The sequence below is a fragment of the Schistocerca cancellata genome, chromosome 1 (assembly GCF_023864275.1).
Source record: "Schistocerca cancellata isolate TAMUIC-IGC-003103 chromosome 1, iqSchCanc2.1, whole genome shotgun sequence".
NCBI classification, from domain to species: domain Eukaryota; kingdom Metazoa; phylum Arthropoda; class Insecta; order Orthoptera; family Acrididae; genus Schistocerca; species Schistocerca cancellata.
Window position 1 is genome coordinate 1153244632 of NC_064626.1, and position 24624 is coordinate 1153269255.

At 43.0% G+C, this 24624-nt stretch overlaps 1 protein-coding gene and 1 non-coding gene across 2 annotated transcripts in view; one reads left to right on the forward strand and one right to left on the reverse strand.

Annotated features, from left to right (window-relative positions):
* Positions 1 to 24624, forward strand: part of LOC126093202 (aldehyde dehydrogenase, mitochondrial-like) — a 153512-nt gene that overhangs the window by 37963 nt on the left and 90925 nt on the right. The gene's annotated exons all lie outside the window — the stretch shown is intronic.
* Trnat-ugu (transfer RNA threonine (anticodon UGU)) lies at positions 6783 to 6857 on the reverse strand. Its single transcript has one exon. It is a non-coding gene; the product is annotated as a tRNA-Thr (tRNA).

Sequence of the window (24624 nt, forward strand, 5' to 3'; positions counted from 1 at the left end):
GTGTCGACCAGCAGATCCCTCTGTACTAAGAAACTGGATTGAAGCAGCTGTTGCTACAATCACTGAAGACACAGGTATCAACATTTGCAAAGAACTCGGCTATAGACTTGTGTGCCGTATGACAAATGGTGCTCACATTGAACATTTGTAAGGTTCTTGGTAAAACTGTTTGAGTTGCTCTTTCATTTGACATACCATTTATGAAATATAATAAATATTATAAAGCGTTAAAACCCCGATATTCATTTATAAACACCCTGTATTGTTTTTCCTCTTTCTCACACGGGTACTCGCTGCAGTGCGTAGTCACGTGCAGCAATATTATTTTGCTTCAGTTGGCGCATGTATGTAGACACACTAGATTTGTTGGCTGTTTACAAGAGGGTGTCCCAAACGGTATTCCTCGGGAAATACCCCTTGAAAAATTACAAATAAACAGCATTTTTTGACACTTTGACAGTAGTATTTTTTAAAAATTTTATTAGAATTTCTGTACTGTCAGCTATGACGTAAAACTGAAGTAATCACTGAATAAAAACAAATTTTTCTGATTTTTTAAAGAATTTTATTAACCTTCAAAATGAACAAGATGTTCCATCAAAGTACCATATTTTCAAAGTGTTTCGCCAGCGTTGTACCAAGAGGCATATCGGTCAGAAGAGCACCTTACGCGAGGGTCGTTCAGTAAGTAATTCCCCAAATCTTTTTTCTCAGAACATATTTATTGTTAAGAGTCAGAATTTGGTGACAACATACATCAACATGTCTTGACCTATTTTTCTACGTAGTCTTCATCACGTTCTGTGGCCGTACGCCAACGTTGTGGAAGAGCGTGTATTCTCTGATGGTAAAAGCTCTTGTCATGTAGGTGTAGCCATGTTTCCACTGCATAACTGACTCTCTCATCAGCTTCAAAGTGTGTTCTCCGTAGAGGATTTTTAAGCGCCGATCGACACGAATAATGGCATCCGCACGATTCAGCATGTCCGGAGCTGTGGCTGTGACGGGACGTCCTGAGCGTGGTTGATCGTAGAGCTCTGTTACTGCATTTCCTGAGGCTGTAACTTTCTTCACCTATCGCCCAACTGTACTCGTATAAACTGTCTGCTTGTAACGTGAGTCGTATGTAAACGCCATTTTGACGCTGTACTACGGCTCTGCCATCAGTCAGAACGGTTCGAAATAGAGATGGGCAAACTGAAACACTTAACTGTTTCGAAACAAATGAAACAGTACAATGTAATGTTTCGATACGCTGTTTCGAAATGGTGAAACAGTTTGTGTTTTGTAATCTAATAAACGTACACATTTAATCATCTTGAATATCTACTGTATAAGTATGTCCATATAAACACAAATGAGGTGCGAGAGCGTTAATCATTTCGCAGAAAGTATGAAACTATCACCTGGGCGTCTTGGCAGTTTCGTATTTCCTGCAGCAAATGCGCTGCTTTCGTGTTGTGTGACTTTCATACTTTTCAATTGGCTGAGGACAGCCATAGCTGAAGACAGAAGAACCACCACGAACGGAACTGCAGGTAGGAGCAAACTGCAGAAACAACGGATATGCTACTGGGATTCCCACATTCCGTTAGTATGGATAATATACCCATCCTGCTAATTTCCATGCACACAAAGGGAATCATTGTGGATAATAGGCACAGTGACTATAGGCTCACAAATAACGCCAAATAATTCGAATAAATAACAAAATATAACAGAAAAAAATTTTGTCTTTCAAGGTGATCTACAATAAAGTCACCACGCTTCCCAGCCCTTCCCGTTCACCATTACACTATCAGTGATATGTCAAACAGATTGCTTGCAACTATACCTATATCAAATTTATGTATATGTCTAATAACTGTCACTCTAAGCCTTTTTTTATTTAAAATGTTGTAGGCTTACTTGCGTTTCTTAATATGATTACTGTACATGAAAAGAGAAGCGTATGTTATAAAAAAAAGTGTAATTTAATCGAATGATTTTCACATATTTATTATTTTGAATGGGAATAGTATGCGTTGTTTCATTGTTTGGTTAGTGTTTATAAAGCAGATGTTACGCCATTTCGTAATAGGACAGTCAGCTAGAAACGAAGCTTTATTTTCGGATATCTTAAGCTTCATTCTATTGCTTGTCAAAAAGAATTCGACACTCTTGAAAGTGTTTCATGAAGTCTTATGTTGTGTTTCAGTATCTGTGCCGAGCCCGAATCTCGTACGACACACAGCGGAATGAAACATCAGTGTTTCGATACAATTAGTCCGTTCCAAGCGCAGGTGGACTGAAACAGCCTTATTTTGAAACAACGATACAGTTTCTGTGACTGGCCCGACATCGAATCTGGTGCGGTTATCCGAAACAGGGGCGGAATGAAACACCACTGTTTCGAAACAGTGAACCACAGCCGTTCCGAAACACTGAAACAGTTCCACGTATCGATACACTGTATCTAAACATAGAAACAGTGGCCAAGTCTAGTTCGAAACTTCACCGGCACACAGAACAAACATCAAATATGAAGCACGAACAAGGACGTTTGTCTATGCATATTTAAAGCTTTTTAAAAAAATTTGGGGCGTTTCTTATTGAACGACCCTGGTAGACTAGAAGTGCATCAGAGTTCTGTGTGAATCACCGCTAGGCAAAAACTGAAGTGCCACCGCCTGTTACGTTGTAAGTGGTGTACAGTCGTCCATATTGGTACTGGTATTCCCAATTCACGGACGAATCGCTTCTAAACGATGTATTCGAGGCGTCTTTCACCGTTCTGAAAAAGGTACAGAGGTTGGACAAAAATATGGAAAAGCCGCCAGAAATGCGTGCTTCAACGAAAATACAGAGGATAACCAAACCTGCAGGTGGCTCTGTTGTATCTGACCACGAGCGTCACCTGTGCAATGCCTTCGAAACGCTGAAAACGTTGCAAATGTCAGTTGTGGTGAGAACGGTTGTGAGAGCTAAGGTCAAGAGGAACCGATCGAAGATTCATACCGCATACAGGGAAAGCGGAGGAACATCATCCGCGGACGAAAACCTGTGGTTATTGATCGTGAGACGCGCCTATTGAAGAAAATGGCGACAAAAAAATACGAGGACGATAGCTGCGGAAGCCACTGCAGAACTGAACGTAGAGTACGTGAACTCTGTCAGCACATAAACAACACCAAGAGAGCTCCATAAGCAAGCAATTACAGTGCGAGCTGGAATTCCATAACCACTCACCAGTGATGCAAATGCCCGTAACATGAAAAAGTGCTGTTGAAGCCATAAAATGTGAACTACGCAGCAGTGGGAATAATCTCATTTGATCGGATGATATTGATCTGTATTTCACTGATGAATATATAAAGCTTTTACGACCAGTGTGAAATACATTAAGACCCTTTTCGGTGCACACCCGGGTCGTCATTTCTAAATGAATTAGGTTTCACTTTTTCGTTGGTCTATGGGTGAGTAACACGAAACTAAGAAAACCAACATAATTAATGTTCACCGTCGTCAGCCATAAAATTTTTAAATGCTTAACGTCAAATAGCAACACATTAACTCATTTGTAAAGTGATAAATGGTTCATATGGCTCTGAGCACTATGGGACTTAACATCGGAGGTCATCAGTCCCCTAGAACGTAGAACTACTTAAACCTAACTAACCTAAGGACACCACACACAATCATGCCCGAGGCAGGATTCGAACCTACGACCGTAGCAGTCGCGCTGTTCCGGACTGAAGCGCGTAGAACCACTCGGCCACCGTGGGCGGCGTAAAGTGATAAGACCTCTGATTAAACAATTGGGGGGAGGGGGGGGAGAAACTGGTGATTATCTAAACCGACAACCAGTTAGCAAGAAAATAGAAATGGTTGTAGAACATGAGATCATTTTTAGCCGTTGTTCTTGTCTTCTATTAGGAACAGACGGAGACTTCAGTGCATCTGTACTCTTACAGGAGAAACTCCCCAGCGCACCCCTCCCCCCCCCCCCCCCACCACCTCAGATTTAGTGGTAAGAGGGCCCAGTGGATAGCCCGTCAAAAACTGAATGCAGATCAAGCATGAAAACAGGAAGAAGGTTTACTGAACAACGAAAAAAGAAGCAAAATAGGAACAGTCAACCGTCCAACCTTAACAAGTGCAGTGTCGAGATAAAACGAACAGCTGCCGCGTGTCGTTAAGCGTCGGCACGGTAGCTCAGACTAGAAATCGACGATCAAATTGAATGGATATCATGTGACGTCCGCCCAGACCAAACGAAACGAACAATCCCGAACAAAATTATGCAGGATGGTCCATAGATAGTGACCGGGCAAAATATCTCTCGAAATAAGCATCAAACGAAACAACTACAAAGAACGAAACTTGTCTAGCGTGAAGGGGAAACCAGATGGCTCTACGGTTGGCCCGCTAGATGGCGCTGCCATGGTCAAACGGATATCAACTGCGTTTTTTAAATAAGAACCCCCATTTTTTTATTACATATTCGTGTAGTTGGACCACTTTTTCGCTTTGTGATAGATGGCGCTGTAATGGCCACAGACGTATAAGTACGTGGTATCACGTAACATTCCGCCAGTGCGGATTGTATTTGCTTCGTGATACATTACCCGTGTTAAAATGGACCGTTTAGAAATTGCGGAAAAGGTCGATATCGTGTTGATGTATGGCTATTGTGATCAAAATGCCCAACGAGTGTGCTATGTATGCTGCTCGGTATCCTGGACGACATCATCCAACTGTCCGGACCGTTCGCCGGATAGTTACGTTATTTAAGGAAACAGGAAGTGTTCAGCCACATATGAAACGTCAACCACGACCTGCAACAAATGATGATGCCCAAGTAGGTGTTTTAGCTGCTGTCGCGCCTAATCCGCACATCAGTAGCAGGGAAATTGCGCGAGAATCGGGAATCTCATAAACGTCGGTGTTGAGAATGCTACATCCACATCGATTGCACCCGTACCATATTTCTATGCACCAGGAATTGCATGGCGACGACACTGAACGTCGTGTACAGTTCTGCCACTGGGCACAAGAGAAATTACGGGACGATGACAGATTTTTTGTACGCGTTCTATTTAGCGAAGAAGCGTCATTCACCAACAGCGGTAACGTAAACCGGCATAATATGCACTATTGGGGAACGGAAAATCCACGATGGCTGCGACAAGTGGAACATCAACGACGTTGGCGGTTTAATGTATGGTGCGGCATTATGGGAAGAAGGATAATTGGCCCCCATTTTATCGATGGCAATCTAAATGGTGCAATGTATGCTGATTTCCTACGTAATGTTCTACCGATGTTACTACAAAGTGTTTCACTGCATGACGGAATGGCGATGTACTTCCAACATGATAGATGTCCGGCACATAGCTCGCGTGCGGTTGAAGCGGTATTGAATAGCATATTTCATGACAGATCGATTGGTCGTCGAAGCACCATTCCGTGGCCCGCACGTTCACCGCATCTGACGTCCCCGGGTTTCTTTCTGTGGGGAAAGTTGAAGAATATTTGCTAACGTGATCCACCGACAACGCCTGACAACATGCGTCAGCACATTGTCAATGCATGTGCGAACATTACGGAAGGCGAACTACTCCTTTTGAGAGGAATGTTGTTACACATATTGCCAAATGCATTGAGGTTGACGGACATCATTTTGAGCATTTATTGCATTAATGTGGTATTTACAGGTAATCACGCTGTAACAGCATGCGTTCTCAGAAATGATAAGTTTACAAAGATACATGTATCACATTGGAACAACTGAAATAAAATGTTCATACGTACCTATGTTCTGTATTTTAGTTTAAAAAACCTACCTGTTACCAACTGTTCGTCTAAAATTGTGAGCCGTATGTTTGTGACTATTACAGCGCCATCTATCACAAAGCGAAAAAAGTGGTCCAACTAAAACATTCATATTTCTTTACGTACTACACACGAATATGTAATAAAAAATGGGGGTTCCTATTTAAAAATACGCAGTTGGTATCCGTTTGACCTATGGCAGCGTCATCTAGCGGGCCAACCATAGCGCCATCTAGTTTCCCCTTTCAAGCTAGACGAGTTTCGTTCTTTGTAGTTTTTTTCGTTTGACGCTTATTTCGTGAGATATTTGGCTCGGTCATTATCAATGGACCACCCTGTATATTAAAAAAAAAATGGCCACGGACCGTAAACCGGGCGAGCCGTGTTCAAAACCAGCTCGTGATATTTATTTTTAATATATTTTTTTCCACAACGTTATGAGCTGTCGGTCATTGAAATGTTTATTCTCTCTCTGTAATCTTGGCAGTTGTCATACTATACATTTGTTATGGACTATGAATCACGTGGTAAGACTACGTTCTCGTCGCAACTAAATGTGATGAAACAGTGAGAGCAGGCGAGATACCACATAGATGTCGCATCGAAATGAAAACAACAAACGACTGTGAACTGTACAACAAATGAATTCAAGAATCAAAGCTTCCAAAACGGAACACAACTAAAAAAACGTTAAAAACAAGTTTTGAAAGAGCATAGAGAAACTTTGTGAATGTGAAACTCTTACTTTCATTTGTTGCAACTTATGTAAAAAACTATTATATTTCCCTGAGAGAGGTCACATTCATAGGGACACCTAATACGGACAAGCAGGCATATCTCACTCATTTACTAGGTGTACAAATTAGGTGCTTCGGTAAGAGATTCCTATCACAGAAATGATACTTAAACCAATACCCTGCTCTGTCGACAGGCGTTGATGTACATCAACTGGTACAGTTCAAAATGTGTGCCCCGACCGGGACTCGAACCCGGGATCTCCTGCTTACATGGCAAACGCTCTATCCATCTGAGCCACCGAAGGCACAAAGCATAGTGCGGGTGCAGGGATTTATCCCTTGCACGGTCCCCGTGAGACCCACATTCCCAACTTAATGTCCACACACTACATTCGTTGTGCCCCTGCTCACAACACTCGTTACTCGCGGCGGACAATCTGACCGAGTCCCGTAAGAGTTAGGGCAATGCGTGTGCATCCGCACAGGAGGAGGAGGTCATGGCCGGTTAGCCTGATCTATATATGGAGATGGTATCTGTTGTTTCGGACACGTCTGAAAGAGCAGATACCATCTCCATATATAGCTCAGGCTAACCGGCCATGACCTCCTTCTCCTGTGCTGGTTGCACACGCATTGCCCGAACTCTTACGGGACTCGGTCAGATTGTCCGCCGCGAGTAATGAGTGTAATGGGCAGGGGCACAACGAATGTAGTGTGTGGACATTACGTTGGGAATGTGGGTCTCACGGGGACCGTGCAAGGGATAAATCCCTGCACTCCCACTATCCTCTGTGCCCTCGGTGGCTCAGATGGATAGGGCGTCTGCCATGTAAGCCGGAGATCCCGAGTTCGACTCCCAGTCGGGGCACACATTTTCAACTGTCTCCGTTGATGTACAGGGCTATTACAAATGATTGAAGCGATTTCATAAATTCACTGTAGCTCCATTCATTGACATATGGTCACGACACACTACAGATACGTAGAAAAACTCATAAAGTTTTGTTCGGCTGAAGCCGCACTTCAGGTTTCTGCCGCCAGAGCGCTCGAGAGCGCAGTGAGACAAAATGGCGACAGGAGCCGAGGAAGCGTATGTCGTGCTTGAAATGCACTCACATCAATCACTCATAACAGTGCAACGACACTTCAGGAGGAAGTTCAACAAAGATCCACCAACTGCTAACTCCATTCGGCGATGGTATGCGCAGTTTAAAGCTTCTGGATGCCTCTGTAAGGGGAAATCAACGGGTCGGCCTGCAGTGAGCGAAGAAACGGTTGAACGCATGCGGGCAAGTTTCACTCGTAGCCCGCGGAAAATTGGCTCATGCCACAACTGGAGACCGACAGCGCCGACTTCATCTTTCAACAGGATGGTGCTCCACCGCACTTCCATCATGATGTTCGGCATTTCTTAAACAGGAGATTGAAAAACCGATGGATCGGTCGTGGTGGAGATCATGATCAGCAATTCATGTCATGGCCTCCACGCTCTCCCGACTTAACCCCATGCGATTTCTTTCTGTGGGGTTATGTGAAAGATTCAGTGTTTAAACCTCCTCTACCAAGAAACGTGCCAGAACTGCGAGCTCGCATCAACGATGCTTTCGAACTCATTGATGGGGACATGCTGCGCCGAGTGTGGGAGGAACTTGATTATCGGCTTGATGTCTGCCGAATCACTAAAGGGGCACATATCGAACATTTGTGAATGCCTAAAAAAACTTTTTGAGTTTTTGTATGTGTGTGCAAAGCATTGTGAAAATATCTCAAATAATAAAGTTATTGTAGAGCTGTGAAATCGCTTCAATAATTTGTAATAACCCTGTATGTCAACACCTGTCGACAGCGTAGAGTCTTGATTTAATTATCATTTCTTTCCAGAGCGCTGCATGTCCGAAGGAACAGATACCAGCCCCATACATATTCCTATCATATGACTCACGTATTGCCACTAATGTCGTGTAAGACATACCAGATGTGTTTTCCAGTGGAGGATTCGATCGACTTGTCATTAAACGTTTGCGGTTCCCATTCGGAAGGCACTTCCTTTCGGCTGCTAATAGAGTACTTGTGGAGAGTCAACTGTCATTATAGGTCTCTGCCTTACACCTCGCTGTTACAAACGGACATTTCACCACGACACAGACACAAATTTGAATACAGCGAACAATGAAGAAAAAAAAGTTGGCATCGTGGAGGTTTGAAAATGCCTCCCCCTCACCGTGACCTCAGCACGACGCCATCGCTGTTAGAGGCTGCTCTATTTTGTACTTTTTGTCCTTGGACCGTTCCCTGTTTCTATCTTGCTTTTTTTCACAATTCAGTTAGTTAGTTGGTTGCTTGTTCCATTGATCAATCGTACGGTACGGTAGCCGTTATGATGTGAAACGCGTCAAGTGCACAAGAAATGAACGTATGAAATAGAGAGTTAAAGATTAACATTTCTGTTATTCACCCCATTCCCTTAAATGGCACAAAATGCATATACTATATTTATAGATTTATTTATTCCTATTCAAGAATTCATCAATGGTATAGAAGGAGTTGTCAAGGAGATACGATTTCAATGTATTTTGAAGCTATTACTGCTGTCTGTCAGACATTTTATTTGATGTGGTAATTTGTCGAAAATTTTTACAGCAGCATATTTTACCCCTTTCTGTGCCAAAGATAGGTTGAGTAAAGGATGGTGTAAGCCTTTCTTTTTTCTGGTATTATAATGATGAATGTCACTGTTGTTTTTGAACTGGTCCATGTTGTTGAGAACAAAATTCGTTAGTGAGTAAATGTACTGTGAGGCTGTTGTAAGAATTTCCAGTCTTTTAAAAAGATGCCTTCAAGATGTGCGACTATGAACCCCACACATTGTTCTAACCACTTTCTTTTGAGCAGTGAATACTTCTTGTCTAAATGTTGAGTTACCCCAAAATATTATTCCGTATGACATCAGAGAGTGAAAGTACGCAAAGTATGGTAGCTTTCTAATTTCTATATCCTCAAAATTGGCAATTATTGTGATTGCAAAAATCGCTGGATCTAGTCGCTTTAGAAGATCCAAAATATGAATTTTCCAATTAAGATTCTCATCTATGTGTACACCCAAAAACTTAGTATGCTCTACCCTGTACTGACTTCTGTTGATGTGTTATATTTATTGTAGGAACTGTACTTTTTGCTGCAGAAAATTGGATGTACTGTGTTTCTTCAAAGTTAAAGAGCAAGCCCATTTGCAGAAAACCAATTAATGACTTTTCCAAAGACTTTATTTGTATCATTATCAATTGGAGTTTCTTTTACTGGATTATAATGATGCTTGTATCGTCAGCAAACAGTGGCAGTTCAGCTTCCTGTTTCTGATAGGAAGGGAGGTCGTTCACGTATATCAAGAACAGAAGGGGCCCATGATTGAACCGTGTGGAACACCTAATGTAATTTCACCACAGTTTGATGAAGTGGCAAACTTATTTAAATCACTTGACCCCTATAAGGAAACTTTTTGCTTCCTGTTCCGTAGGTATGACTTAAACCACCCATATGCTATTCCATTTATACCATAGAATTATAATTTCTGTAACATTGTCATGGTTCACAGTACAGTACACCTTCTTCCTGTTTCCATGCTAGATCTTTTAGTTTTTACCGGGCTTTCCACTGGGCCCTCTTACCACTAAATATGAGGGAGTTTCCGTTGTTAGTATGATCTATCCTCCATTTCATTTATGTCAGGACACAATCTGTCATGTGAGGTACAATGCGATAACGACGGCAAAAGTTTGCGACTGTTCTGTTTAACGTACCGTAAGCGCAACAACGCGTGAGAAGGCCGCGAGAATCGTGTTTACTGTTGACGTTCTCGCTTATCTACGAGCGGCCCTTTCACTGGACTGTTAGACAGCGTTTCTCTGGTGACTCCTTCGCCATAAATGTTTCCAAGGGAGAGCAGTGGGGTCGATTACATAAAGGCAGTAAAGATGTCTGTTACGCAATGTTTACCTGTTGAAATCGCTGCGAGAGTCGTTAAATATTTGCGACGCCGAATATAGCGGCAAATGCCCCGTATCGGTCACACTAGACGCGACATTGTGACCTGATGTCATACCTCGCGATGATATGAATCTCGCACTAGCAGTTAATCCAAGGCTACTAAAGCGATTGATTCGTTCTGTACAGGGTGTACATGAATTCCGGGAACACTTCCAGTTATATTTTATTGCAAAAGAACTAAACATTTTACAGACGTCATATATATATATATTGCATTTTGAAGACAAACTCTGAAAGTTGTTTTTTTACAAACATTCGATATGTGAACCAAGAGTGACCCGGCAGACGTCAATCCGGTAATAAGAGTTCTTGCCATACCCGTCCCAGCATGGCATCGTCGACTGTGGCAGTCGCTTCCCGTATCTCCCAGAGCTCTGATACATCACGTGGTAGAGGCGGTACATACACCAGACCTTTAATGTGTCCCCACAGGAAAAAGTCACACGGATATCTAGTGATGGGGTAGGCCATTTCGAACTCCAACACAGAAAGCTCGCTCCGCACCTGAACTCGCCATGTTTGCGACCAGCGCTGACTATCGGCAAATTACCAAACTACGCTGTGGCGGTATACATGAAAAGAAAAAAAAAACAACTTTCACGGTTTGTCTTCAAAATGACATATGTATGACATCTGTACAATGTTTGGTTCTTGTGCAATAAACAATTGAAAGTGTTCCCGAACTTTATGTACACCCTGTATTTCCAGTAGTGTTACATGTAAGTTCTGTATTTTCCATAGTGTTTACCCGTACAAATATAACTGATGCATCGATGAGAACTGTAAAATAAGTTTGCGTTATGCCAATCAGCTGGCGTTACGAGTGCAGTGCCATGACAAAATGGGGACAAATCAAGAGGAAAAGATACTTTTGCTTGCGTGGCCACTTCCGCAGCAGCTGTTCAATTCTGTTACTATTGGTTATCCGTCTTGAGCTGACTGCAGCTTAACTAAAAAGAATTACATCAGGCGCGTTTCGCTTTTCTTCATAAAGCATCTTCCGTGGTTATTCTGCAAATTGGATACATGCGTTTGTACATTTTGGTTGTTTTAGGTTAAAAAAAGCGTTTTGTTTATTAATTTGGTACGCAAGCTACTTACGGCGTATCTTTACATATTCTGCTCCTTCCCACCTTGCTAGCAGCGGTTGATGTCGAAAGAATATGAATGGAAGTCTTTCGACGTCAACCGCTGGTAGCAATGAGGAAAGGAGCAGAATATGTAAAGACACGGCGTAACTAAGGTGCACACCAATTTTATAAACAAAACGCGGTTTTTAACCTAAAACAAACGAAAATGTATGAACGTATGTATCCAATTTGCGGAATAATCACGGAAGATGCTTTATGAATAAAAGCGAAACGCATGTGGTGTAATTCTTTTTAATTAAATTGCAGGCAGCTCGAAACAGATAACCAATAGTAACAAGAAGAGGAGTTCAGTGTATTGGAATATACGATACGTTTATCCTTTATAAGAGTGCATCGTGCTTTCAGAAGACATTATGGAAAAGAACCGGTATATAAACAGAGCATGGTGCGTTGGTATCGACAATTTGGTGACAATGGTTGTGTCTGTAAAGAGAAAAGTATCGGCCGACGAACTGTGCCACACGAAACAGCAGAGGTGAGGGATGTTCGTACCTACTTAAAAACAAAGCCACGAACTTGGAATACCACAGTAAATTGCAGTTACATTTCAGAACGTACCATTTTTCAGCCCGTGCAACAATTGAAACCGGAAAATTATGACCGGCGCCTTCAATTTTGCATCACAATGCGGAGGGGAGCATTTGAGTAGTAACATTTCCCTTCCAAGCTGATACTCAGCGAGATTCCATTGACCTGGAAATTCTAACCGCCACGATGTGAGAGTGTTGGGCATTGAAAATACTCATGAAATTCTAGAGTATGAACGAGATTCGCCGAAGGTTGTTTTCTGTACAATGTCACAGACGAATCTGTATGGGGCGTTTTTCTTCGTTCAGAAGACCTTGACGGGTACCTCTTACCTTGATGTGCTGCAGTTGTGGTTGTTTCACCGACTGACTGCTGATTTTGAGAAATTCATCTTCCAACAAAACAGTGCACCTCCGCATTGGAGGATCGATGTACGTCGCGGCCTAAGCGACGAATTTCCGCATCGCTGGACGGAGCGTAATGGTGAAATGACGTGGCTCTGTTTCCATGGCGCCCTAGCTCGCTTGACCCAACGTATTGTGACCTTTTCCTCTGGGGGTATGTTACGGGGGAACGACAGGATGACGGTCGGAAAAACTCGAATTTTTTTTATTACGGAATTCGAATCTATATAAGTTGCAGAGGGTCTGTACAAGGGCGATGTACTTAAGGGAAATATTATGGAAATGGAAGAGGACGTACATGAAGATGACAAGGAAGATACGATAATGTGTAAAGAATTTGACAGAGCACTGAAAGATCGGAGTAGTAACAAGGCCCCTGGAGTAGACAACATTCCATTTGCTCTACTGATAGTCTTGCGAGAGCCAGCCACGACAAAACTTTTCCATCTGGCCAGCAAGATGTATGGGATAGGAAAAATAGCTTCAAGAAGAATATAACAATTCCAATCTCAAAGAAAGCAGGTGTTGACAGGTGCGAAAATTACAGAACTACCAGTTTAATAAGTCATGGTTGCAAAGTACTTATACGAAATCTTTACAAATGAATGGAAAAACTGGTAGAAGCAGACCTCGGGGAAGATCAGTTTGAATACCGTAGAAATGTTGCAACACGTGAGGCAATACTGACCCTAAAACTTATCTCAGAAGATAAGTTAAGGAAAGGCAAATCTATGTTTCTAGGATTTGTAGACTTAGAGAAAGCTTTTGACAATGTTGACTGGAATACTCTTTCAAATTCTGAAGGTGGCAGGGGTAAAATACAAGGAGCAAAGGCTACTTACTATTTTTACAGAAGCCAGATGGCAGTTGTAAGAGCTGAGAGGTATGAAAGGGAAGCAGTGGTTGGGAAGTGAAGGAGACAGGGTTGTAGCCTGTCCCCGATGTTATTCAATCTGTATATTGAGCAAGAAGTAAAGGAAACAAAAGAAAAATTTTGGAGTAGGAATTAAAATCTATGGAAATAAATAGAAACTTTGAGGTTTGCCCATGACATTGTAATTCTGTCAGAGACAGCAAAGGACCTGGAAGAGCAGTTGAACGGAATGGACAGTGCCTTGAAAGGAGGATTCAAGATGAACATCAACAAAAGCAAAACGAGAATAATGGAATGTAGTTGAATTGAATCGGCTGATGCTGAAGGAATTAGATTAGGAAATGAGGCACTTAAAGTAAACGAGTGATGGTCGAAGGAACGAGCATCTAAAATGTAGACTGGCTACGTCAAGGAAAGAGTTTCTGAAGAAGAGAAATTTGTCAATATCAAGTATAGATTAAGTGTTAGGAAGTGTTTTCTGAAAGCATTTGTATGGAGTGTAGCCATGTATGGAAGTGAAACGTGGACTGCTTATCAACAACGTAGACAAGAAGAGAGTAGAAGCTTTCAAAATGCGATGCTACAGAAGAATGCTGAAATTAGATGTGTAGATTACGTAACTTATGAGGAGGTACTGAATAGAATTGGGGAGAAGAGGAACTTGTGACACAACTTGAGTAGAAGAAGGAATCGGTTGGTAGGATACGTTCAGAGTATCAAGGGATCACCAGCTTAGTATTGGAGGGAAGCGTGGAGGGTAAAAATCGTAGAGGGAGACCAAGAGATGAATACACTAAACAGATTCAGAAGGATTTAGTTTGCAGTAGTTATTCGGAGATGAAGAGGTTTGCACATGATAGTGTAGCATGGAGAGCTGCATCAAACCAGTCTCTGGACTGAAGACAGTAGCAACAACAACATACATTGAAGAATTAATTCCCAAAATATTATGCGCGAACTCCAAAAAGTTAAGATTCTGTAACATGGCACGCCTCGGCGTTATGGAACCGGTTTCGCGCTCACGTTTCCTATTTATACCGAATTGGGTAAACCTGATAAGCTGGAGCGTTGTTTGCGCGGTTTTATTCAAAACCTGAACGAAAGTTTCAATAGACTCATTTGGAGATACGTTCTGAAAATAACATCCAGCCGAAGCGAAAGTGTCAACATGCTTCAAATATCGCCGTATGTATATTCATTATAGGCCATGCTGCATTAATGGACGCGGCAAATCGCCCTTCAGTTCAAAGTCGGCGAAGAAATGCGCGATTGTGTGAAGAGAGACACCAGCGAGGATGCTCTCAACGACGAAAAGGGCTTTGAGGACTACAGTGAAGGCTTGTAAGGTCAAAGTAGCAGAAAGCGACCGTCCGCTAGCCGGGGCGATAGTTATTGTGGACCAGGCTTCGATGATATCCCGGAAGTTTTAAGCTTTGTGTCTTTTTTATATGATAAATACTTGCCAAACTTAAAAACTTGTTTTTCTCAAAGCCATGTTTTTCGGCGTGATTGTCGTCGCCAACGACACAATTTTCATCCGATTTTGGTTATCTTTGGTCTCCCATGAAGAAAGTTATTGAATTATCTTCGGTTCATCGTAGCCGATTTTTTATGTTGATATTTTTTGCGGTTAGAAAAGAGGGGTCCAAAAATGACCATTTTTTTCAAATTTCGCCCATTTCTTTTTTTTTCAAATCCGTACGCTGAACTAAAATTACATCTGTAAGGATCACGGTAATATGGTATTTTCCTGTCTCGGATAACCACAATCGGAGTTACAGCGACAACCGTCGATTTACCTCCTTTCAGAGCTGCCTCGGGAAAATTGGAATTACACAGTGAAGATATTAATACTTTTCAGTAAAAAATACAATAAAAACATCGATGTATACGTTATTCATTACAGCAAACTCCATTTGTCTACTACATTCCAGTACGGAAAAAAATCCTGAATTTGATCAATATTTTCGCCCGTCACCATGTTGTTCCCAGTTAAGGACCGGGTTTACGTATTATACGCGCTAACAAATTTGACACTTGGCGCGGTGGCTGATGGGAACGACCGTAAAGGCATTTCTCATTCACAGTCGCTCCCATCAGCTATCGCGCCGAGTGTCAATTTTGCGCCAATATTACTACCCCCGCTGCCAAGCGCACTGTAACAGCTCAGAGAACGCATCACTACTGCTGTGATGGCCATGGACAGGATGTTGCTCCATAAGATATGGAACGAACTTGACTACCGCTTCGGTTCTTGTGTGACCAGAGGGACACTCATGGAACATTTGTAGAGTGCAAAATGCAGACTTGGTGTAACCCACCACAACGAAACGTGGTCGTCACGTTCTCTGTTGGACTGTTTACGTCACGTGATCCTAAGCTCCAGTCCAACAAAATTGTTTCCGCGATCCATTGTTGATGTATTCTCATCCGCGTACTTGCCCTAAAAAATTTTGCGTTCTTTTCCTTGTTTTTTTTCTGTTATTATTTTGGCCGGTTGCTGCTTTTGGCGCAGACGACCGACTGCACGAAGAAAAAGCTGTATCTTTCTGACATGGGTTTTCGCACACGAAACAGAAGATGGTAGAGAGGAGGTCGAAATACTGACTTCGGTCTTCGAAATTGCTCCACCGACCGAGGTAGACATCATTACGTTTGCTGCTTTCAATCACCGCACGAACGTCAAAATGGCTCTGAGCACTATGCGACTGAACTTCTGAGGTCATCAGTCGCCTAGAACTTAGAACTAATTAAACCTAACTAACCTAAGGACATCACACACATCCATGCCCGAGGCAGGATTCGAACCAGCGACCGTAGCGGTCGCTCGGCACCAGACTGTAGCGCCTAGAACCGCATGGCCACTCCGGCCGGCGCACGAACGTCGAAATGACAGACATTGACGAAGTGATCACGATATTGGAAAGCAGCTACAATCGCTTAATAGTGGAAAAACATATGCCCCGGACGAAATGCGTGGCAGATTATGCAGACTTTTTGCGGAAAATCTTAAGAAGTGACGTTTTCATTCGAAGAGGCCCGAAGACGTAGAATCTGATCGTAGTTGGTTCGATGCGTTACGCGCAGCTGTAAGACGACTGACATTCGCTGTTCCTCTGTCTGATAAATGAAGCCTTCGGGTTTTCCCTTACGCTCTGAAACCACACACTACCTTCGTGCAGCCGGACTGGGAAGAAATGACTGTGTGTAGATTTCCCGCATGACTCACCCTTTCTCTGAAGCCGGTCGGCTACAATGCCGCTATTGCAGACTCATATTAACAGTTTCATCCTAAGTGTATCAGAATGTCGTTGGTGCCATTATAGTAATACCCTGTTAACTTGGTTCTTTGAATACCGTGACTTCCACACACTTTAACGAACTTCAAATCATATATTTAGAGCTTGCGTACCTTTTCCAAACAGACAACGGACCAGCCACAAATATATTGAGGATGCTAAGATTAAAAATGTGTGCTGAATACATGTTTTCAAAATGCGATTTGTGAATTATAAAATTTTGGTTAAAAAATTCAACATTAAAACTAACGTTATAGGCAAAAACATTTTTTACGGACTAACGCGGCATTTTATATTTCATACAAATGCTTCGAAGTATAGAGCAGTGCGAAATACATTGAAGAGCCGAAGGAATTGGTTGTTGTTGTTGTTGTTGTGGTCTTCAGTCCTGAGACTGGTTTGATGCAGCTCTCCATGCTACTCTATCCTGTGCAAGCTTCTTCATTTCCCAGTACCTACTGCAACCTACATCCTTCTGAATCTGCTTAGTGTATTCATCTCTTGGTCTCCCCCTACGATTTTTACCCTCTACGCTGCCCTCTAATACCCTCTAATACTAAATTGGTGATCCCTTGATGCCTCAGAACATGTCCTACCAACCGATCCCTTCTTCTGGTCAAGTTGTGCCACAAACTTCTCTTCTCCCCAATCCTATTCAATACTTCCTCATTAGTTATGTGATCTACCCATCTAATCTTCAGAATTCTTCTGTAGCACCACATTTGGAAAGCTTCTATTCTCTTCTTGTCCAAACTATTTACCATCCATGTTTGACTTCCATACAAGGCTACAGTCCATACAAATACTTTCAGAAATGACTTCCTGACACTTAAATCTATACTCGATGTTAACAAATTTCTCTTCTTCATAAACGCTTTCCTTGCCATTGCCAGTCTACATTTTATATCCTCTCTACTTCGACCATCATCAGTTATTTTGCTCCCCAAATAGCAAAACTCCTTTACTACTTTAAGTGTCTCATTTCCTAATCTAATACCCTCAACCTCACCCCCACTTAATTCGACTACATTCCATTATCCTCGTTTTGCTTTTGTTGATGTTCCTCTTATATCCTCCCTTCAAGACACCATCCATTCCATTCAACTGCTCTTCCAAGTCCTTTGCTGTCTCTGACAGAATTACAATGTCATCGGCGGACCTCAGTTTTTATTTCTTCTCCATGGATTTTAATACCTACTCCGAATTTTTCTTTTGTTTCGTTTACTGCTTGCTCAATATACATATTGAATAACATCGGGGAGAGGCTACAACCCTATCTTACTCCCTTCCCAACCACTGCTTCCCTTTCATGTCCCTCGACTCTTATAACTGCCATCTGGTTTCTGTACAAATTGTAAATAGCCTTTCGCTCCCTGTATTTTACCCCTGCCACCTTTAGAATTTGAAAGAGAGTATTCCAGTCAACATTGTCAAAAGCTTTCTCTATGTCTACAAATGCTAGAAACGTAGGTTTGCCTTTCCTTAATCTTTCTTCTAAGATAAGTCGTAGGGTCAGTATTGCCTAACGTGTTCCAACATTTCTACGGAATCCAAACTGATCTTCCCCGAGGTCGGCTTCTACTAGTTTTTCCATTCGTCTGTAAATAATTCGTGTTAGTATTTTGCAGCTGTGGCTTATTAAACTGATTGTTCGGTAATTTTCCCATCTGTCAACACCTGCTTTCTTTGTGATTGGAATTATTATATTCTTCTTGAAGTCTGAGGGTATTTCGCCCGTTTCATACATCTTGCTCACCAGATGGTAGAGTTTTGTCAGGACTGGCTCTCCCAAGGCCAACAGTAGTTCCAATGGAATGTTGTCTACTCCGGGGGCCTTGTTTCGACTCAGGTCTTTCAGTGCTCTGTCAAACTCTTCACGCAGTATCGTATCTCCCATTTCATCTTCATCTACATCCTCTTCCATTTCCATAATATTGTCCTCAAGTAAATCGCCCTTGTATAGACCCTCTATATACTCCTTCCACCTTTCTGCTTTCCCTTCTTTGCTTAGAACTGGGTTTCCATCTGAGCTCTTGATATTCATACAAGTGGTTCTCTTATCTCCAAAGGTCTCTTTAATTTTCCTGTAGGCAGTATCGATCTTACCCCTAGTGAGATAAGCCTCTACATCCTTACATTTGTCCTCTAGCCATCCCTGCTTAGCCATTTTGCACTTCCTGTCGATCTCATTTTTGAGACATTTGTATTCCTTTTTGCCTGCTTCATTTACTGTATTTTTATATTTTCTCCTTTCATCAATTAAATTCAATATTTCTTCTGTTACCCAAGGATTTCTACTAGCTCTCGTCTTTTTACCTACTTGATCCTCTGCTGCCTTCACTACTTCATCCCTCAAAGCTACCCATTCTTTTTCTACTGTATTTCTTTCCCCCATTCCCGTCAATTGTTCCCTTACGCTCTCCCTGAAACTCTGTACAACCTCTGGTTCTTTCAGGTTATCCAGGTCCCATCTCCTTAAATTCCCACCTTTTTGCAGTTTCTTCAGTTTTAATCTACAGGTCATAACCAATAGATTGTGGTCAGAGTCCACATCTGCCCCTGGAAATGTCTTACAATTTAAAACCTGGTTCCTAAATCTCTGTCTTACCATTATATAATCTATCTGATACCTTTTAGTACCTCCAGGGTTCTTCCATGTATACAACCTTCTATCATGATTCTTAAACCAAGTGTTAGCTATGATTAAGTTGTGCTCTGTGCAAAATTCTACCAGGCGGCTTCTTCTTTCATTTCTTAGCCCCAATCCATATTCACCTACTATGTTTCCTTCTCTCCCTTTTCCTACTATCGAATTCCAGTCACCCATGACTATTAAATTTTCGTCTCCCTTCACTATCTGAATAATTTCTTTTAGTTCATCATACATTTCTTCAATTTCTTCGTCATCTGCATAGCTAGTTGGCATATAAACTTGTATTACTGTAGTAGGTGTGGGCTTCGTATCTATCTTGGCCACAATAATGCGTTCATTATGCTGTTTGTAGTAGCTTACCCGCATTCCTATTTTCCTATTCATTATTAAACCTACTCCTGCATTACCCCAATTTGATTTTGTATTTATAACCCTGTATTCACCTGACCAAAAGTCTTGTTCCTCCTACCACCGAACTTCACTAATTCTCACTATATCTAACTTTAACCTATCCATTTCCCTTTTTAAATTTTCTAACCTACCTGCCCGATTGAGGGATCTGACATTCCACGCTCCGATCCGTAGAACGCCAGTTTTCTTTCTCCTGATAATGACATCCTCTTGAGTAGTCCCCGCCCGGAGATCCGAATGGGGGACTATTTTACCTCCGGAATATTTTACCCAAGAGGACGCCATCATCATTTAATCATACAGTAAAGCTGCATGCCCTCGGGAAAAATTACGGCCGTAGTTTCCCCTTGCTGTCAGCCGTTCGCAGTACCAGCACAGCAAGGCCGTTTTGGTTATTGTTACAAGACCAGATCAGTCAATCATCCAGACTGTTGCCCTTGCAACTACTGAAAAGGCTGCTGCCCCTCTTCAGGAACCACACGTTTGTCTGGCCTCTCAGCAGATACCCCTCCGTTGTGGTTGTACCTACGGTACGGCTATCTGTATCGCTGAGGCACGCAAGCCTCCCCACCAACGGCAAGGTCCATGGTTCATGGGGGGAAGGAATTGGTACACCTGCCTAATACCGTGTAGGGTCCCCGCGAGCGCTCAGCAGTGCCACAACACGACGTGGCGTGGACTCTACTAATGTCTGAAGTAATGCCCTGCACCTGGCAGGGCTGTCCGTAAATCCGTAAGAGTACGAGGGGATGGAGATCACTTCTCAATAGCACGTTGCAAAGCATCCCAGATATGCACAATAATGTTAATGTCTGGGGAGTTTGGTGGCCAGCGGAATTGTTTAAACTCAGAGGAGTGTTCCTGGAACCACTCTGTAGCAATTCTGGACGTGTGGGGTGTCGCATTGTCCTGCTGGAATTGTCCTGCTGGAATTGCCCAAGTCCGTCGGAATGCACAATGGACATGAATGGATGCAGGTGATCAGACAGGATGCTTACATATGTGTCACAGTCAGAGTCGTATCTAGACGTATCAGGGATCCCATATCACTCCATTTGCACACGCCTCACACCATTACAGAGCCTCCAACAGCTTGAACAGTCCCCTGCTAACATGCGGGCTCGATGGGTTTATGAGGTTGTCTCCATACCCGTACACGCCCATCCGCTGGATAAAATGTGAAACGAGACTCGTCCGACCAGGCAACGTGTTTCCAGTCATCAACAAACCAATATCGGTGTTGATGGGCCCAGGCGTGGCGTAAAGCTTTGTGTCGTGCAGTCTTCAAGAGTACACGAGTGAGTCTTCGGTTCCGAAAGCCAAATCGATGACGTTTTGTTGAATGCTTCGCACGCTGACACTTGTTGATGGCCCAGCAATTTGGGGAAGGGTTGCACTTCTATCAGTTGAACGATTCTCATCAGTCGTCTGTGGTCCGGTTCTTGCAGGATCTTTTTCCAGCCGCAGTGTTGTCGGAGATTTGATGTTTTACCGTATTAGTGATATTCACGGTACACTCGTGTAATGGTCGTACGGGAAAATCTCAACTTCATCGCTACCTCGGAGATGCTACGTACCGTCGCTCGTGCGCCACGTTCAGACTCACTTAAATCTTGATAACCAGCCATTGTAGCATCAGTAAACGACTAACAACTGCGTTACACACTTGTCTTATGTAGGCCTTGCCGACTGCAGCGCCGTGTTCTGCCTGTTTACACATTTCTGTATTCGAATACGCATGCCTATACTACTTTCTTTGGCGCTTCAGTCTATAATAACTGTATACGTAAATGAGGACAATAATTTTTTTTCGGAATGAATTTTCACTTTGCAGGGGACTGTGTGCTGATTTAACTTTAAAGTGGATAGTTAGTTTTAATCAAAATAACAAAATTTTGCTATGTATGTCAAAATTCTTGAACGCGTTTCACCTGCTATTGATATTTCCACCCATGTATTTTAAAATATTACCAAGGCTTTGAATTCATCCTGCGAGATTAATTTCGAATACTTGAACATACGAAGATCTATTGTCCTCTTCAGGTCTGTGTTGAAGCGTGAGATGCAATCGCAACACAAAAGCGCGTGCGCTGTCTTGACTGCAACACTGATCTCAAGATGACTGTAGATGCAGCCGACACCAGCTATTGTAAAGATAAACTAGTAATTGTCGGCAAATAAAAGAATAAAAAAGGATGATACTGGATGTCTTTGTAATGACTGTAGTTAAAATATATGATTTTAATTTCTAAAATTAACGTTTACTGTTATACTGTTATAATCCTTAGTTATTACTTTGGGCATACAGAGCCCTTTGTCTGGCTTTTGTAAAGTGCCTCTTACGTGAGGAAGACATTTTTACCAGTTTTAATAAATTATTGTCTCTTATTGATGTATTCACGATAGTTAGGAAGTTTTGCTGTTGCACGACAATGCACGGCCACATGTCAGTCAAAAAACCATGGAAGCGATCACAAAACTCGGATGGACAACACTGAAACACCCGCCTTACAGTCCTGGCCTGGCTCCATGTGACTATCATCTCTTTGGGAAACTGAAAGACTCTCTTCGTGGAACAGGGTTTGAAGATGATGACTCACTTGTGCACGCTGCCAAACAGTAGCTCCAACAGGTTGGTCCAGAATTTTACCGTGCGGGTATACAGGCGCTGGTTCCAAGATGGCGTAAGGCAGTTGGGAATGATGGAAATTATGTGGAGAAATGAAAATATTGTTCCTAATGGATGTATCTACACACTGTAAAACTTTCAAACATGTAGAATAAAAGATGGATTAAAAAAAATAGTTTGCATTTCTTTTGGAGTGACCCTTGTACTATGTGGTGTAGCCTTCACAGCTGGCAAGTCAGACGCTGACTCTGGCATCCAGCCGATCGTGCATACAGCGAATACTGTCCAAGGACACGTTATGCCACGCCTGCTGGACCTGTTCACATAATTCTTTGAGTTGGTTGAAAAACGCGTCGCACGAGTCACTTCTCGTTCCATGATATCCCACACGTGATCGATTGGAGACAGATACGGAGATCGTGCTGGCCCGGGAAGTTGCTGCACATCTTGCAGTACACGCTGAGTTTCGCGAGAAGAGTGTGGGCGAACATTATCCTGTTGGAACAATACATCACCTTCCTGTCGCAAGAGCGGCAAAAGCACGGGTCTAACATTCTCCACGTACCTAGCACTGGTTAGTGTCCCATCGAGAAACACCAAAAGTGAACGAGAATTGTACCTTATCGTAGCCTAGACCATAAGGCCTGGGGTGCTGCCAGTGTGTCTCGGATGAATGCACCCTCCGAAATAGTGCTCACCGCGTCTGCGTCTTATGGACAAAAAACCATCACTTGCAAAATCTGATTTCGTCGCTGAAGACCACGTCGCACCATCCCGTGTCCCAAGTGATCCTCTGACAGATTCGCAACAGTTCGTGTTGACACGTCTGGCCCCACAAACACTTATTTGTGCTGTGGTAGCTGTACGATTTGCCACTGTTGCCCGCACAGTAAGACGATCTGGCGGGCGTCTGTGCTGCGTGTAAGTGCAGAACCTCGTCTACGGGTGTGAGAATGTTCACGTGACCACTGACACCAATGTCACGGCTCAACTGACTCAGCATGTCCACCTTGTGCGGTGATTCTCCGAAAGGACCACCCCGGCACTCGAAAGGCCGAAGTTTGACCCCTTTCAGAGTCGCTCATTTGGCGGTAGGAAGCTAGTGTGCTTCTCTGTAGCTTGGTTACCTGCTTGCTTTACATGTCTGCAGCACACTGAGCCTTCCGGCTAGTAACTGTGGCATTACACTGTCTGTCGGCAGACCACGTTGAAACCATTATCAGTACATCTGCTATCCAACAGATGGCATAAGCAATCAAAATCGACGTCGTATTTCCAGGTGTACCAATTGTTTCCGGCCGTGTAGTTGCGGGGCCAGAAATAATAGTGCTCGGATCCGCAGCTCGTGGTCTCGCGGTAGTGTTCTCGCTTCCCGAGCACGGGGGCCCGGGTTCGATTCCCGGCGGGGTCAAGGATTTTTCCTGCCTCGAGATGACTGGGTGTTGTGTCATCATCATCATCATCATTCATCCCCATTACGGTCGAAGGAAGGCAATGGCAAACCACCTCCATTAGGACCTTGCCTAGTAAAGCGGTGCGGGTCTCTCGTGTCGCTCCCCTACGCTCTGTAAAGAAGTATGGGACATCATCATCATTATCATCTGTCCATAACTTTTAAAGTGGATGATGTCGGTCACCCGTTTCGCCGTTTGAGCCGCGCATGGTTAGCGTCAGTGAAAGGTGATCATCTCCAAGTCTATGCGCGTAAGTGTAAGCAATCCGTCGTTTCAACACAACAGCCGGAAGACAGTATTCTGATATACACTGAGGAGCCAAAGAAACTGGTACACCTGCCTAATATCGTGTAGGGCCCCGAGAGCACGCAGAAGTGCCACAACACGACGTGGCATGGACTCGACCAATGTTTGAAGTAGAACTAGAGGGAACTGACACCATGAATCCTGCAGGGCTGTCCATAAATCTGTAAGAATAAGAGGTGGTAGAGATCTCTTCTGAACAGCACCTTGCAAGGCATCCCAGATGTACTCAATGTTCATGTCTGGGGAGGTTCGTGGCCGGACGAAGTGTTTCACTCAGAAGAGTGTTCCTGGAGCCACTCTAGCAATTCTGGACGTGTGGT